The following is a 12,339-nucleotide window of genomic DNA, read 5'->3' as shown; positions in this document are numbered from 1 at the left end:
ACCAGAACACATGCTGAAGTTATTTGTCTGTTAAATCACTAAATTGTGTTATCACCCCGAACAGAAAAAGAATTAGGTATCTAAAAACAACCACAAAAAAGATACTTATTTTACCATAGGAATTACAGCTGCACTTTAAAAAAAATATTGACAACTAACTGTACCAAATTGTGCTGTTTTGTGAAAACTAGAAGTATTTGTTTCTTTGGATCAAATTTGGCAGTTTCAACTTCCCAGAAAGGGGTAAGAAATATCAAGCTTCCCAAATGGTCTCCTCTTTTCTGCAACTTCTCAAAAACATGACAAATATATTTTTGTTTAAAAACAAAACCCACCCATATTTTTCAAGTTTAAATGAAAAAGTAAACAAGGAAATGAAACAGTTCACTAGCGGGGGGGGGTGGCGGGGCCAAAACAAACATTATTATTCTATACAAAATGGTATTTTGTCTATTTTCTTTAAATAGATATTAATTTCTATGTTAATCTAAACCAATGTGCCTTCCTTTTCTTTTCTGGGACATCTCTTACAGCCATTGAACAAAATCAAATACCCTCTTATTTAGCCAACTCCACAGAGCAGGCTGGAGACACATCAAGATGTATTAATATCTTCATTGCTCTTGATATGTTTCTCAGAAATCTTGGCATAAAAGAAGTAGAATTTGACATTTACAAAATGGGTCTTTTATAAACTTGGTGGCCTTGGATACACTTAGAGTCAGAAAAGATGTTTGAGTTGTAATGGAAAGGTCTTTGTGACTGATTATTATAGCATTAATAGTTATTATATTTGGTGAAAGAACAGAAAGCTGATGTTTTTCTTTATCAATGTTCATCTCAGGCAGAGTTCAGAAAAATGCCTTTGAGGAAGATGCAGTACATGCTTTAGAGAACTAGAATAGTTTGGGGCTTTTCTTTTTCTTAGAGATGGCATTTTAGACACATCAGCTTCCCTGTCTCTTTGCAATATGGATGCAAGTTTCACTTATGCCATTGCGCAAAATCACTTGGAGAGACTTATAAACTGTACCGACTTTTCTTTCTGTATCGTTATCGAAGGTCCTGCAGAAAAGTTGAAATGACAGCTTTAGCACAACTGGACCTATGCTTTCTCAGAATGCAGCTAGCTCCTTCACACATGTCCTCTGGTCGGTGCTTCAGAAGATTTATTTTGGAAACTGAAGGAAGAAAAAGCAGGCAAAAAAGAGATCATAGTACCAGCACCTTAAATCTCATGCTCCAAGCCTCAAAGAATGCTACCACAGATATGAGGAAAGATGCAAACTTTCTCCCCAAGCAAGTCTTCTATTAGCAACTAACCAGAGAGTTATAAGGTTTTTATTAAGCACACTGAAAGGCTGTTTTTGCAGTATGGCAAGGTGAGCTGTTTGAACCAGAGACGTAACGCTAGTCTGCATTTCATCATTTCCACTGACTTGGAAACTTAGATGCTGATTTCTGAGTTCCCTTAACTGCACCATACACAAAGGCTTTTCCAAAGCTTAGTGAAGTTATTGCAACCTTCTCAATGTAAGATTGCATCCTGACAGCTCTGGTCCCCCAAGCCCTGCTGTTGAAGTTTCCCAGAAATGAAGAGGAAAACATTCAAGTCATGAATTCTTCCTGATCTTCAGGAAGGTTTTGGATGAATTTCAGGGCAAAGGCTTGGGACCGAATTCACTATTCTTAATGGCTCACACTTCCAGACTAAACACGTGGAGGTAACTGCCAATAAGCAAACAAGCTATTGCAAAACCTTCAATAGGAAATTATTCCCTGGGTTCTTATTCATCATTCATAGGTTTTCTGCCCTACCTTGCTTTCTGATGCATATCAAAGAATCTGCATATAGTGATTTGCTGCCCTTTCCTATCCATTACTCAGTACAACTGAGTAGGACACGGACACTTAGAAAGCACCGGGAAATTTTCTTGTTAGCATTGTATTCATTCATTCTGAAATGAGTCTCCTGGTTGTGCCAGCAGGGTTGTTCGTGGACAACACGGTGACAAGAATTGGAGAACAGATCTATGTTAAAAACAGCCTTGCACAAAAGTAAGAAAAGTCCTTGGAACCCTGGGTTTAATGGACCTTAGTGATACTTCTCACATAATTCTGAGTAAAATTTTGGGTGCATGAACAAAGAACTACAGCTGAGCAAAACTGAAATGGGAAAGCATCTCAAGGGGAATTTAAACACTTAAAACATTTAGTGAAGGTGCCTGAAAAGGTATTTAGGTGTTTCTGGCATTCAGACCTCCTTTTCCACACACACTCCTCCCCACTGTCCAGAACATACATGGCTGCTTCTGCTGTATGGCTGGAGGTTGCTGCATGATTCTGATATGTTTTGTCATCTCACACCAGAGATACAGAATTCACGAAATAGTAATTTTACTTCCAGAGTCTGATTCAGTAAGCCTAATGCAATGATGCCTATCTTTTCCCAAATGAAAACTGGGGTACAGGGAAAATCTGGTAAATACACACAGCTCACATCCAACCCCATCCAGTGGACAGGTCTTATTATAATTCTACATAAAATAGAACTTTGTTATGTGTGAGTTTTGTGCATTGGGCATCTGCTTGGGACGCAGGTGTCATTGCCTACTGAACATAATAATTATAATTATTAAATGTTCATTAGAGTAGCAAATGGCAGTCATGTTCCTCTGGTCACAGAAGGGAATAAGTTAGCTGTAAGACTGAAGAGTCTTTTTTTTTCCCTCTGGCTCAAAGCTAATTCTTCCATGCAAAGCACAGCATCTTCAACAGAGATGGACTGATGGTACTCCACTCAGGAGTATCCTGACTATAGCATGGCTAGAGAGGTGAGAGAAGTGGACTCCCGCCTCCTCAGGCAGGAGAAGCAATGTGCCACAGCACCCTAAAAAACAGTACACTGTAGAAGAAAAGGGTAAGGGGAAATGTGTTATGCCCCTCCCTCCTTTTCCTTGCAATCTATGTTGTCAGAAATTACTTGGCATTTCATTCCCTCCACACTGCTTTACCATCGTCTCCATTACATAAATAAATAAATAAAAACAAACAAACAAACAAAACCATAAAAGAGATACTTGGCCATAAGAGTCCAGAAGAGGCTCTGTAATATTGAATACTGGTTAGATGCAGACACTGCCCAGAAAGTCAGAGTAAACTTCCCAAGGAAAAGAGTACCAGGACTTAAATATTAGTTTGTTCTAGACATTTCCTGATCCAATGAATGAGAGGTTTTTGGAGGTTTTTTTTTCCACAAGTCCCTAAACAAATAACAATTGCTGTTGTTTAGACTTGGGTTTGGTATGACAGAGGTTATTACAAAAGAACCCAATAACTGCATATGCTGATCATTAGTAGATTAATTTAAAATCAAAGTCTTTAGTTATTTAGTTTTAATAGGACAAACTTTGAGAGCTAAAAGAAATTTGCTGCAGCACAGGCATATGAAATACTGAAAAAGAGTATAATTTCTTCATATTCTAAAAAAGGAGGAAGGGATTTACTCAGGAAATTAAGATAGCTATTATCTCCCTTTTGTACCTACTGCTGCAGTACCTCACATGACACAATTGCTTCTTATGAGTTTGGATTACCCTTATCCAGACCACAGCTGCATCTAGACTGATAAAACCTATCTGTTATTTACATCCCATCCAAGGAGAAAAATCTGTAAGGATGAGCTTCAAAGATAAGAACCACTTCCACAAGAATATTGGGAATGAGAACAGGGTGAGGAGGAAAGCCTTGACCAGAAAACAAAGTTATGCTTTGGAGATCCAAAAGTGGAAGTAAAAAACTAGTTGGAAAACATCAATGTATGTCAGAGCTTGCAGTGTTTACAAAAATAAAAGGCAAAACATTTCTTAGTTGTAGAAATAAAAACTAATAAATGAAAAAAATTGTGTTGTTACATATTGAGATGGTTTGGACTAGAGATAACTGATATATGAGCAAACAGTAAATAATATCTTGGTCCCTGTTCTACATACACGTTCTTATTGAAAGTGCAGTAAGGGCAAGACTGTTAATATGAATGACTGCATAGATATGGAAAGTACAGAGTCAACAGTGAAATAACTGACCCAAGTCTGGTGGCAACGTTATTTAAAAAGCTATCCCTTCTAGTCTTAAATGGTTCCACGAGATTTGAGGATAGGATATTATATTTTCTATTTAAGAAAGTAATAGTCATGTGATTCTGACAACAACTGGTCTATTACTTTGACCTCAGCTGGTTAAGCGCTATCTAAAAATGACAAAGAACAGTCTGCTGAAAGAGAAAGCCTAGAAAGAGATGGCTAGTGGAGCTCTTCAGGATCTGTCTTTGGACTTCTCTTGTCAAATGTTTCCACTAATGATGTCGGCTCAGAAATCTGGTGCTCTGATGAAATTTGTTGCATACACTTTGCAGCCATTAGCAAATCAGGGGAGATATTGAATATCAGACAGGAAAAACTGGATTACCACGGGGCCCTGACTAATAGAAATGAGGTGAGATTAAATCACACAAAACAGAAGGTCATACATTTACATCATACACTATTGCTTATTCCTTAGTGATGAAATGACAGAAGATCCTATGTTTACTAGTCAGTCATTGCTTGTCTATTACCACCACCATGATATGGTCTTCAAAAAGACAAATATATCATGGGATCATATTAGGAAAGAGATTTCCAGCAGTCATTGTATTGAGGAAGGATTAATTTTAATGTATAAGGCAGAGTTCAGACTTAAGCTGCTGGAAGGATGTATCTTAGAATGTATCTCTAGCCAGCCACCCAGGTGAAGAAAAGGATTTTCTTCTTTCTTAATACTGGAAAGGTGCAAGGAGAATGTTGGGTCATGTAGAAAGATGATCAAGGTATGTGCCATGTCTAATGGCACTGGGAGTTTATAGCACTGTTCTGTAGCTGAGGGCCTCCAGGAACGACTTTGTCAAAAAGTAGCAACACTTATCTGGCTCATAACACCTAAAGAATAGTAAGAACAAATTTAATTGCCCAAGAGCAAAATGAATTACAGCAGAACAAGTGCAGAGAAAGGCTTTCCATGTCCCTGCTCACCCTAACAACACATCTAATAAGAGAAATCTAAAAGAGGTGTGCTTCATCTGCTCTGAGAAGGGGTACACATGAATGGAAAACCAGGGAAAGGGGTATATAAGACAGAGGCCAACTTGTGCATAAACTACTGCCAATTTTTTTTAGGTTGAAACTTAGAAGAAGGTTTATAGCCATCAGGGCTCCTTGGCTCTAAATTGGCTTCTCAGCAACAGTAAAGGTGCAATTTTGTGACATGGCCATCTGCAACAGCAATGGACTCATCTCAATGATCCTCCAAGTCCCTTCCTGTCCTACTAAATTTCTTGGGGAAAATTTCCAGCCAGGTTTCCCCCTCCCCCCCTTCATTTTTTCCCTCTGACAAGCACCCCCATGATTGTTGGAGGTCATGGCAATGTGAAAAAGAGACAAAGAGGTGCTAGCAGGCAGTGAAACACAATTATAAAACTCTAGTAATCCCAATGAGTTGGAGTCACTTGGGAAGACAAGCAGAGAGAGTCTGAAATGCTGGTGGCTCTTGTTTTGGTCTTACCTCTGTTGCAATAAGTCTGTTCTTAGAATTAACTTCTGCACATTCTCATTCTCCAGACTCTCAGTCTGCATGTGAATTGAATAATGTCTTTGTAAACTTCCTCAAGACTGAGTTAATATCCTAATTATAAATAAATTAGGAGGAATAGGGCCATAGCCTTCCTATTGATCCAAGGACAAACTTCTTTCTTCATTTGAGCTGGAGCAAAATCGGATCAAAGGGCTCAGTACACTGTAGCCTTGTTCACTCATGCAGTCATTTACCCGTGCAAGATGATTGCAAATGATTGTACAAGGCAGAAGTCAATTATGAAACAACTGCTTGGGTTATTATTTAGCTCCTAGATGTGATGAAGAAGTAATGTTGAAGAGAAACTACCACAGCACTGTCACAGAGCCCAGGTGTATCCTAACGCCTCACTGCTCCAACAGCTAGATGTGCGTGTATTCAGGGTAGGGAACAGAACAGAAATTTAAGGTAAACACTAAAATCAGATATCCGAGTCCCACTTCTCTGCTACGTCCTTGTTTAATCCTTCTTTTTCTTTCCGTTTTCTGCCATGCTGTGTTTAACCAAAGTGCTCAGCCTTCCTCACAGGTATCACATGAGTGCTGCGTGGGGACGTGAAGGACTTGCACAACAGCAAGATGTAGAGTGACAGGCCAGTACTGCCAAACATTGTTGGATGTCTTTTGGAATAGGAAGATATCATCAAGATTAAGTTATTTTCTTCTGTCAGAGGAAGAAACAAACTTGTAAACAGCAGCAACACAAAACCTCTTGACTCTAATTGCCAAGCTTAAAAAAAAAAAAAAAAAGAAAAAAGAAAAAAGAAAAAAGAAAAGAAGTAAAGGCATTCCACTGGCTAAAATGGAAAGACTTTCTAGCAAACAAAAGCCCATTCAGGTCATCATCAAATCAGCCTGTTCCACTTTTGTGTTTTATTTTATAATTAATTTTCTTTATACCCACAGCATTTGAAGTTGAAATAACTGGGTCAGGAGACCAGATTTCCAAGGCTGGCATGCTAATGAATACATCACTATCCACGAGGAAATACAAGGCCAATAAAGTGTCCTACATGCCTTTTTCCGTGAAATAAATACCCTATTCTCATTTCCCCGCAACAGAGTATTTCAGAGGTCCAGTGGTTAGCCAGTCACAAGGTCTGAGTAATAACCACTGTAGTGAGTGAAAAGCTTTAGAAGAGCAGTTACTACAGAAAATAAAGCCTCTGACCTCTCAAATGTAGTGGGCATAGTTGTCATAACCTTTGAAATCTCTGGCCTGATGGCTTCTCGGAGGTTAGATTGAGTGCCACTGTTCAGATAGCTGCCTCTCAAGGGCTTGATTTTCTGTTACCTTACAGGCTATTTGTAATCACTGATGTGAAGGTGAATGGCAGGAACCAGGAGAGCAGAATTCCCTTCTCCTCTAAAGACAGCATCTCAGGCCCACTTTTCCATCACCTACGTGACTAAACAATGCACAACAAAGTAATGATTGTCTGTCCAAAAACTCAAAGAAAATTTTTCCAAGGCATTGTCCTATTTTTCACCTTTTTTGGAAATGCAGCTTAGAAATTGGTAATACAGAAAATATTGGGAAGAGGAGACGAGAGAACAGAGTGAATCTGCAAACAGCTCCTTTTTGTCTTTCTTTTACAAGATGATAGCCTAAGATGTGAAAGAGGAAAATATTCAGTGAGATTTGGTTTGCTTAATCACAGTTCTTTATTGTGATTTGCAAGAACTGAACAGAACTGTAGTGCCTAGGGGAACTGAAATGACAGAGAGAAATATCTGTGGGATGCTAAATCTGGAACTTAACAGCATCTGAAAAAATATAGTCTTTGATATAAGCATCTACAAAACAAAAATGCCAACAGCCCACAAATATGCCCTGATGTTTTTATTATTTTGTTTTATTTTGTTTTGTTCCATTTTCTGCCGTCTGACTTTCTAACTTGATAAAGCTCTTTGGATACAAATTAACTTTCTCAGAGTGCTGTTTGTTACAGTTTCACTTACCTTGAGGCGATGCTTAACAGACTGGAAGTTGGCTTGTTTCAGCGAAATAAGCCAGGAAATAAGCAGAAAATAAATCCTATCCTAGGTAGACTAAGAACCTGGCTATAAACACTACCACCTAGTTTTGAAAGGGACAAGACAGGTATACTTTAGAACCTTGACAGAACTTAATAGATTTCTAAGTTATGTCAAACTCTTCCAGCACAAAAAGTCTTGAAGCTCTGTGCTCTTAGCTATTGTTTTGTTGGGATGTGAAGAAGCTTTTTTGTTGTTATTGATTAAATTTATTGCTTCAAAGCAAATTAAAAGGGAAATCCTCATCATATTTCATAAAATCATATGTACAGCTGTTTAACTAAGTTAATTGGTGTTCCAAATACAGGGACTAACTTCAAGAGAGCAAGACAGCACCTGTATTGGAAAAGAGACTTTTTTTTTTTTTTTTTTTTTGGTAATGTTTAATGACAAAGCCAGTATAAGGCCATTTGGAGTTTATTTCTCTTCTCCCCTTTTGAAGTCCAATACACTTCTCTTGGAGCAGGGAAGGCATAATTCCTTCTCTTAGAGTAAATCAAGACCAAGAACTGGATCTGCACTTTGAGGAAAAAGGGAGATCATTATTTGTTTTGTCCAAAATACAGTTGAATTCTCAGGTCTGAGAATCATCCCACTGACCCAGTGCCTTATGCCTGGAGTGTTGGTGGTGCTGATATGTAAGATACCATCACATACCACCAATACAGTTAACTTCACTCTGTAAAATTAAGCAGGATTTCTTTAACATGGAAAGGAGGAATGGGAGTTACTCATGGGAGGAGAGGGGAGGGCATCGGGAATCCAGGTCATCTGTGGGAAAGGAAAAAGAAGTCTCCCGGTGTTTTCGAACACTCAGGTACCTCCTTTTACCATGTCCTTGAATGCAGTCAAATACAAAAAAATGTGGGCATGCTGACAGATTAACACCAAAACTACAACTGGAACTGCCTGGGGCAGAATAAGCCCACAGAGAGTTAAGCTAAGACAATGTACAACTTTGTCTAAACTTTCCTTTGGTTATGTCCGTGTCAACCTTATTAGATGGGGTTTTTCTGTGTCTCTATATTCATTCTTCTCACAGTTCTCAGGAATTTAACATGATAGGCACCCAGTTAGACCAGCAAAGTTGTGGTCAGCCCATAAACAGCCTGTTTACCAGGAACGTTGCTTAAAGGGTGGAACTGTGCAATCCTGCTCCAGATAAACAAAAGTGCAGCAGCTGTCCTGCACAGAGCTTCTAGATAAAAAACAGGAGGGCACAAAGTGCTACTGTTCCTCAGTTGTGTAATGCTGAAGGCGTGATGATAATATTTCATGTAAAGGAAGGAAGCCAAGAGAGAAGGGCATGGTCATACATAAATGATAAGGTCAAGCTCACAGCAAAACTCTTCCTCCTTCTTTCCTTCCTTCCTTCCTTCCTTCCTTCCTTCCTTCCTTCCTTCCTTCCTTCCTTCCTTCCTTCCTTCCTTCCTTCCTCCCTCTCTCCCTCCCTCCCTCCTTTTCTCCCTTCCTCCCCTTCTTTTCCTCCTTCCTTTTTCCCCCCTTTTCTACTTATATCAGCCTCTGGTTTTTTGTGCATTCCTGAATTCCCTTTCTGTAGCATTGGTGTGCAAAAGTATGGGAAAAGTAAATGTAGACTTAGCCTTAATGTGTACGATCAGTTGGATTCCTTGGTATTCTACAGCCCATTACTCTAGATACTGCTAGATACTGCTAGATACTGCTCAAACAGAGAATGCCAAAAACTTCATCACTATGAATTTAGTAACATTAAACAAACAGTTTTTCTTTTCTCATTGTGAGCAGAAAAACTGGATGACATCAAAGAAAATACAACAAAGGAGGGTAATAAGATGAGGGAGGAGAAGGTTTCTCCAGCACACAGAAGGTAAGGAGGGATAGGAGAAGACAGCACTGACACATATTTTCTAACCAGCCCGGCCAGTTCCATGCCAACGATTTTCAGATCAATTTGATTAGAATGGCTGGTCTTGTTCCGATTTCTTTGGCATCTGTGAGAGGCTGGTTTTTTTGTGGCAGCCTTGGCATGGGTATTTACAAAATCCCTATTTGTAACTCTGTGTGGTTTTTTACACATGCTTTTTAATTCCATGGGAGCAGTACATCCTAGAGAACTGTGGATGTTATTCTGTGCCAGCTACCAGGAAGAAACACCAAGAAGACTCTCATGCCTCTTTATAAGGAGGAAAGCAAACTATAACAGAAGCCTCTGCTGTATCAGCTCCCTAGGATTTCTCAAGTGTAGATAAGAATAATTATGCAGTGGTGTGCTTTGAACTGAAAAATATTATGACTTTCACAAGCAACTGTGAGATGTCCTAAGCTAGCCATTCGTACCTCACATACGCCCTGAAGTTTAACAGTAAATCTCTATCGTCGTGGTAGCTTCTTTAAAGGAGTGCCTATGTTACTCACTAGTAACAAATGCAGAGAGGGATGATGTTCTGCTCTTGCAAGAAACAGACAAAACAATTACTGTGTCTTTGCAAAGTCTAACAGTTATTTTGTGCTCAATTTGCAGGAAGCTGGTCATGGAGGCTTTCCCTTGTTTGCCCTAGACTAGGCACTCCCACCGTCTTTCCTAACTGCAGTCCCAACACAAGCCCTGGCTGTGTTCCAGCCCCACGTGAGGACAGGATCAGGTCTTCCACTTTGCCCTGGTTTTTGTTCAGGCATGTAGCCCAAAGTTTCAGAAAGATGTTGAGAAACTCTTAACGGATGCCTAGTTTGGACAATGAGGTAATCGTGATTCAGTGTGGCAGATCCATCCAGCTGTGCTCTCTCCTGAGTATTTTAAATTATTATTGTTATTTCATTATTAACATATCTTTAAAACTTTGTTCAGTGCTTATCTGAAGCATGAATAGCACTGGAAGTAGTCCAGCACTTTGTGTTTTTGTATTGTTCTGGGATAGGCTCACAGAGGATGCTGATATGTGGACTGGACTCTGCCCTTCAATTGCCCATGTGGGTGTAATGCTCCCTGGCCAGCACACGGACTTTTACAAATGGCACAGTGCAGAGTCTCTTGAGGAAAGCTAGTTAATCTCTGAATGTGCAAGAGTGCTGAATGAGACCCGTAAGGTGTTAAGTATGAATTCAGCAAAATCTTGAAACACACAGCTAAATAAGACATGGCTAATCTAGGCTCCCTGTAAGTCAGAAAGGAAGGCAGCAGCAGGAAGGGCAGGAAATTTCTTTATTTGGAACTCGGACTACAGAATTAACTCTGTGCCAAACACAAGTGAATGTCTGCATAATGTCTGGAAGACAACTGAAAGACCAGTGGCGAGAGTTTGCTAAAATTGCCTTGAGTAACTGTCTTGAGCTTCACTAGAGTGACAGTGGTCTCTGCAGCTAGATGTAGATAAGTATTATTTTGCCATGGTTGAATATCACGTGCAACTTCAGTTACAACGCACAGGCATTACACTGGACAACATCTTGGCCTAAGTATACAAACCTCAAACCTTTAATCCTTTACTGAGTACTAGTTCTTCAGAAAGCTGCTGAGAAAAGCAAAGAAATCAAACCTCCAGCTGCTGTCTCAGATGTGCAAAAACCCTTCCTCTTCATGACCTGTGACATGACATGACATGACTGTATCCCAGTAAAGTTAAAACAGAATCATCTTATATGCAGATGCTCTTATTCCATTACATTTGTTTTACAGTTTTGTTTAATTCTGGGCAAGTGTTTCTGTCAACCAGCAGCAGCTACTTCTGAGAGTAAGAGGTTGCCTTTGGAGGTGTAAAAGCTGATTTTATACTGGTTTAAGGAGATATGCCTATATTTGTACAATCTGATAAAACTGGAAAAATACAAGGCTTCAAGTATGCAAAGACATTTCATTTCTTAACTTTCCTGATATGATCAGCCCTGCCATAGTCAATTGGATTACAGGTGTAAGTCAAGCTTAACATAGTTTTTAAGTAAAATAAAATAACTATAGAACCATAGAACCAGACTCTTCACTGTAGGTAACAACATTTACTGGAGAAAGATATTAGAGAACCTGCAGATTGTTTTCTAATGCTGATTAAGCAAATGATAATTTTTGTCTCTTTCTGAGGTTGTAACAGATTTTGATCTTTATTCATTTTACATCTAATTAAACTTTTTTTGCAATTGAAAGGTTCACTTAATTGAACAATTACTACATTTAATATGAAGCTAAAATGCTTTCTGTATTTCAGCCTTCATTATCACTTGCTGTTCAATGAAATTCAGGAAATCCTTTAATTACAGTTATTCCAGTTCTACAGGGAGAAGCAATGCTTCATAAAGCTACTGTAAATGTAAACATCCAGCTTGTTTCTGCATCCTTTGAAAACTGTAATTAAAAACAGTATTTTGCCTTGTTATCATCTCTATTGTTTTGATCTGTGTATATGTTACCTTGACATTATATTGATGAGAATGGTTTCAGAATAGATATTTGGCCACATCAGAGGTCACTCAGGTCTGTATTTCTTTTCAAATGGCTTCAGCTTTGGGGAAAAAAAGAAAAAAAAAAGCAATGCTCCACTAATTTTTCCTGTTAGTTTCCATCCAGCCTAAAGACTGAATAAAGTCTAAAGTCTAAATGCTTAAGGCTGAATTGGACAGAAGAAGGTGTTTTGCTACAGAACAAAGATTTAAGTATAACCTGACT

General features: G+C 38.9%; 1 long non-coding RNA gene across 2 annotated transcripts in view; it reads right to left on the bottom strand.

The window, feature by feature from the left end:
* Positions 1-12,339, bottom strand: part of LOC142407787 (uncharacterized) — a 46,308-nt gene that overhangs the window by 33,223 nt on the left and 746 nt on the right. Inside the window, exons 2-3 of one of the 2 annotated variants that reach the window (XR_012775050.1) lie at positions 12,084-12,175; positions 694-1,181 (exon numbers count right to left, since the gene is read on the bottom strand). This is a non-coding gene — a long non-coding RNA (uncharacterized LOC142407787). Of the gene's footprint in view, positions 1-693; positions 1,182-12,083; positions 12,176-12,339 lie in introns of those variants that run through there. The other variant, XR_012775049.1, reaches the window with a different exon arrangement.

The sequence above is a fragment of the Mycteria americana genome, chromosome 3, assembly GCF_035582795.1.
Source record: "Mycteria americana isolate JAX WOST 10 ecotype Jacksonville Zoo and Gardens chromosome 3, USCA_MyAme_1.0, whole genome shotgun sequence".
NCBI classification, from domain to species: domain Eukaryota; kingdom Metazoa; phylum Chordata; class Aves; order Ciconiiformes; family Ciconiidae; genus Mycteria; species Mycteria americana.
This window is presented reverse-complemented; position numbering and strand designations above follow the sequence as displayed.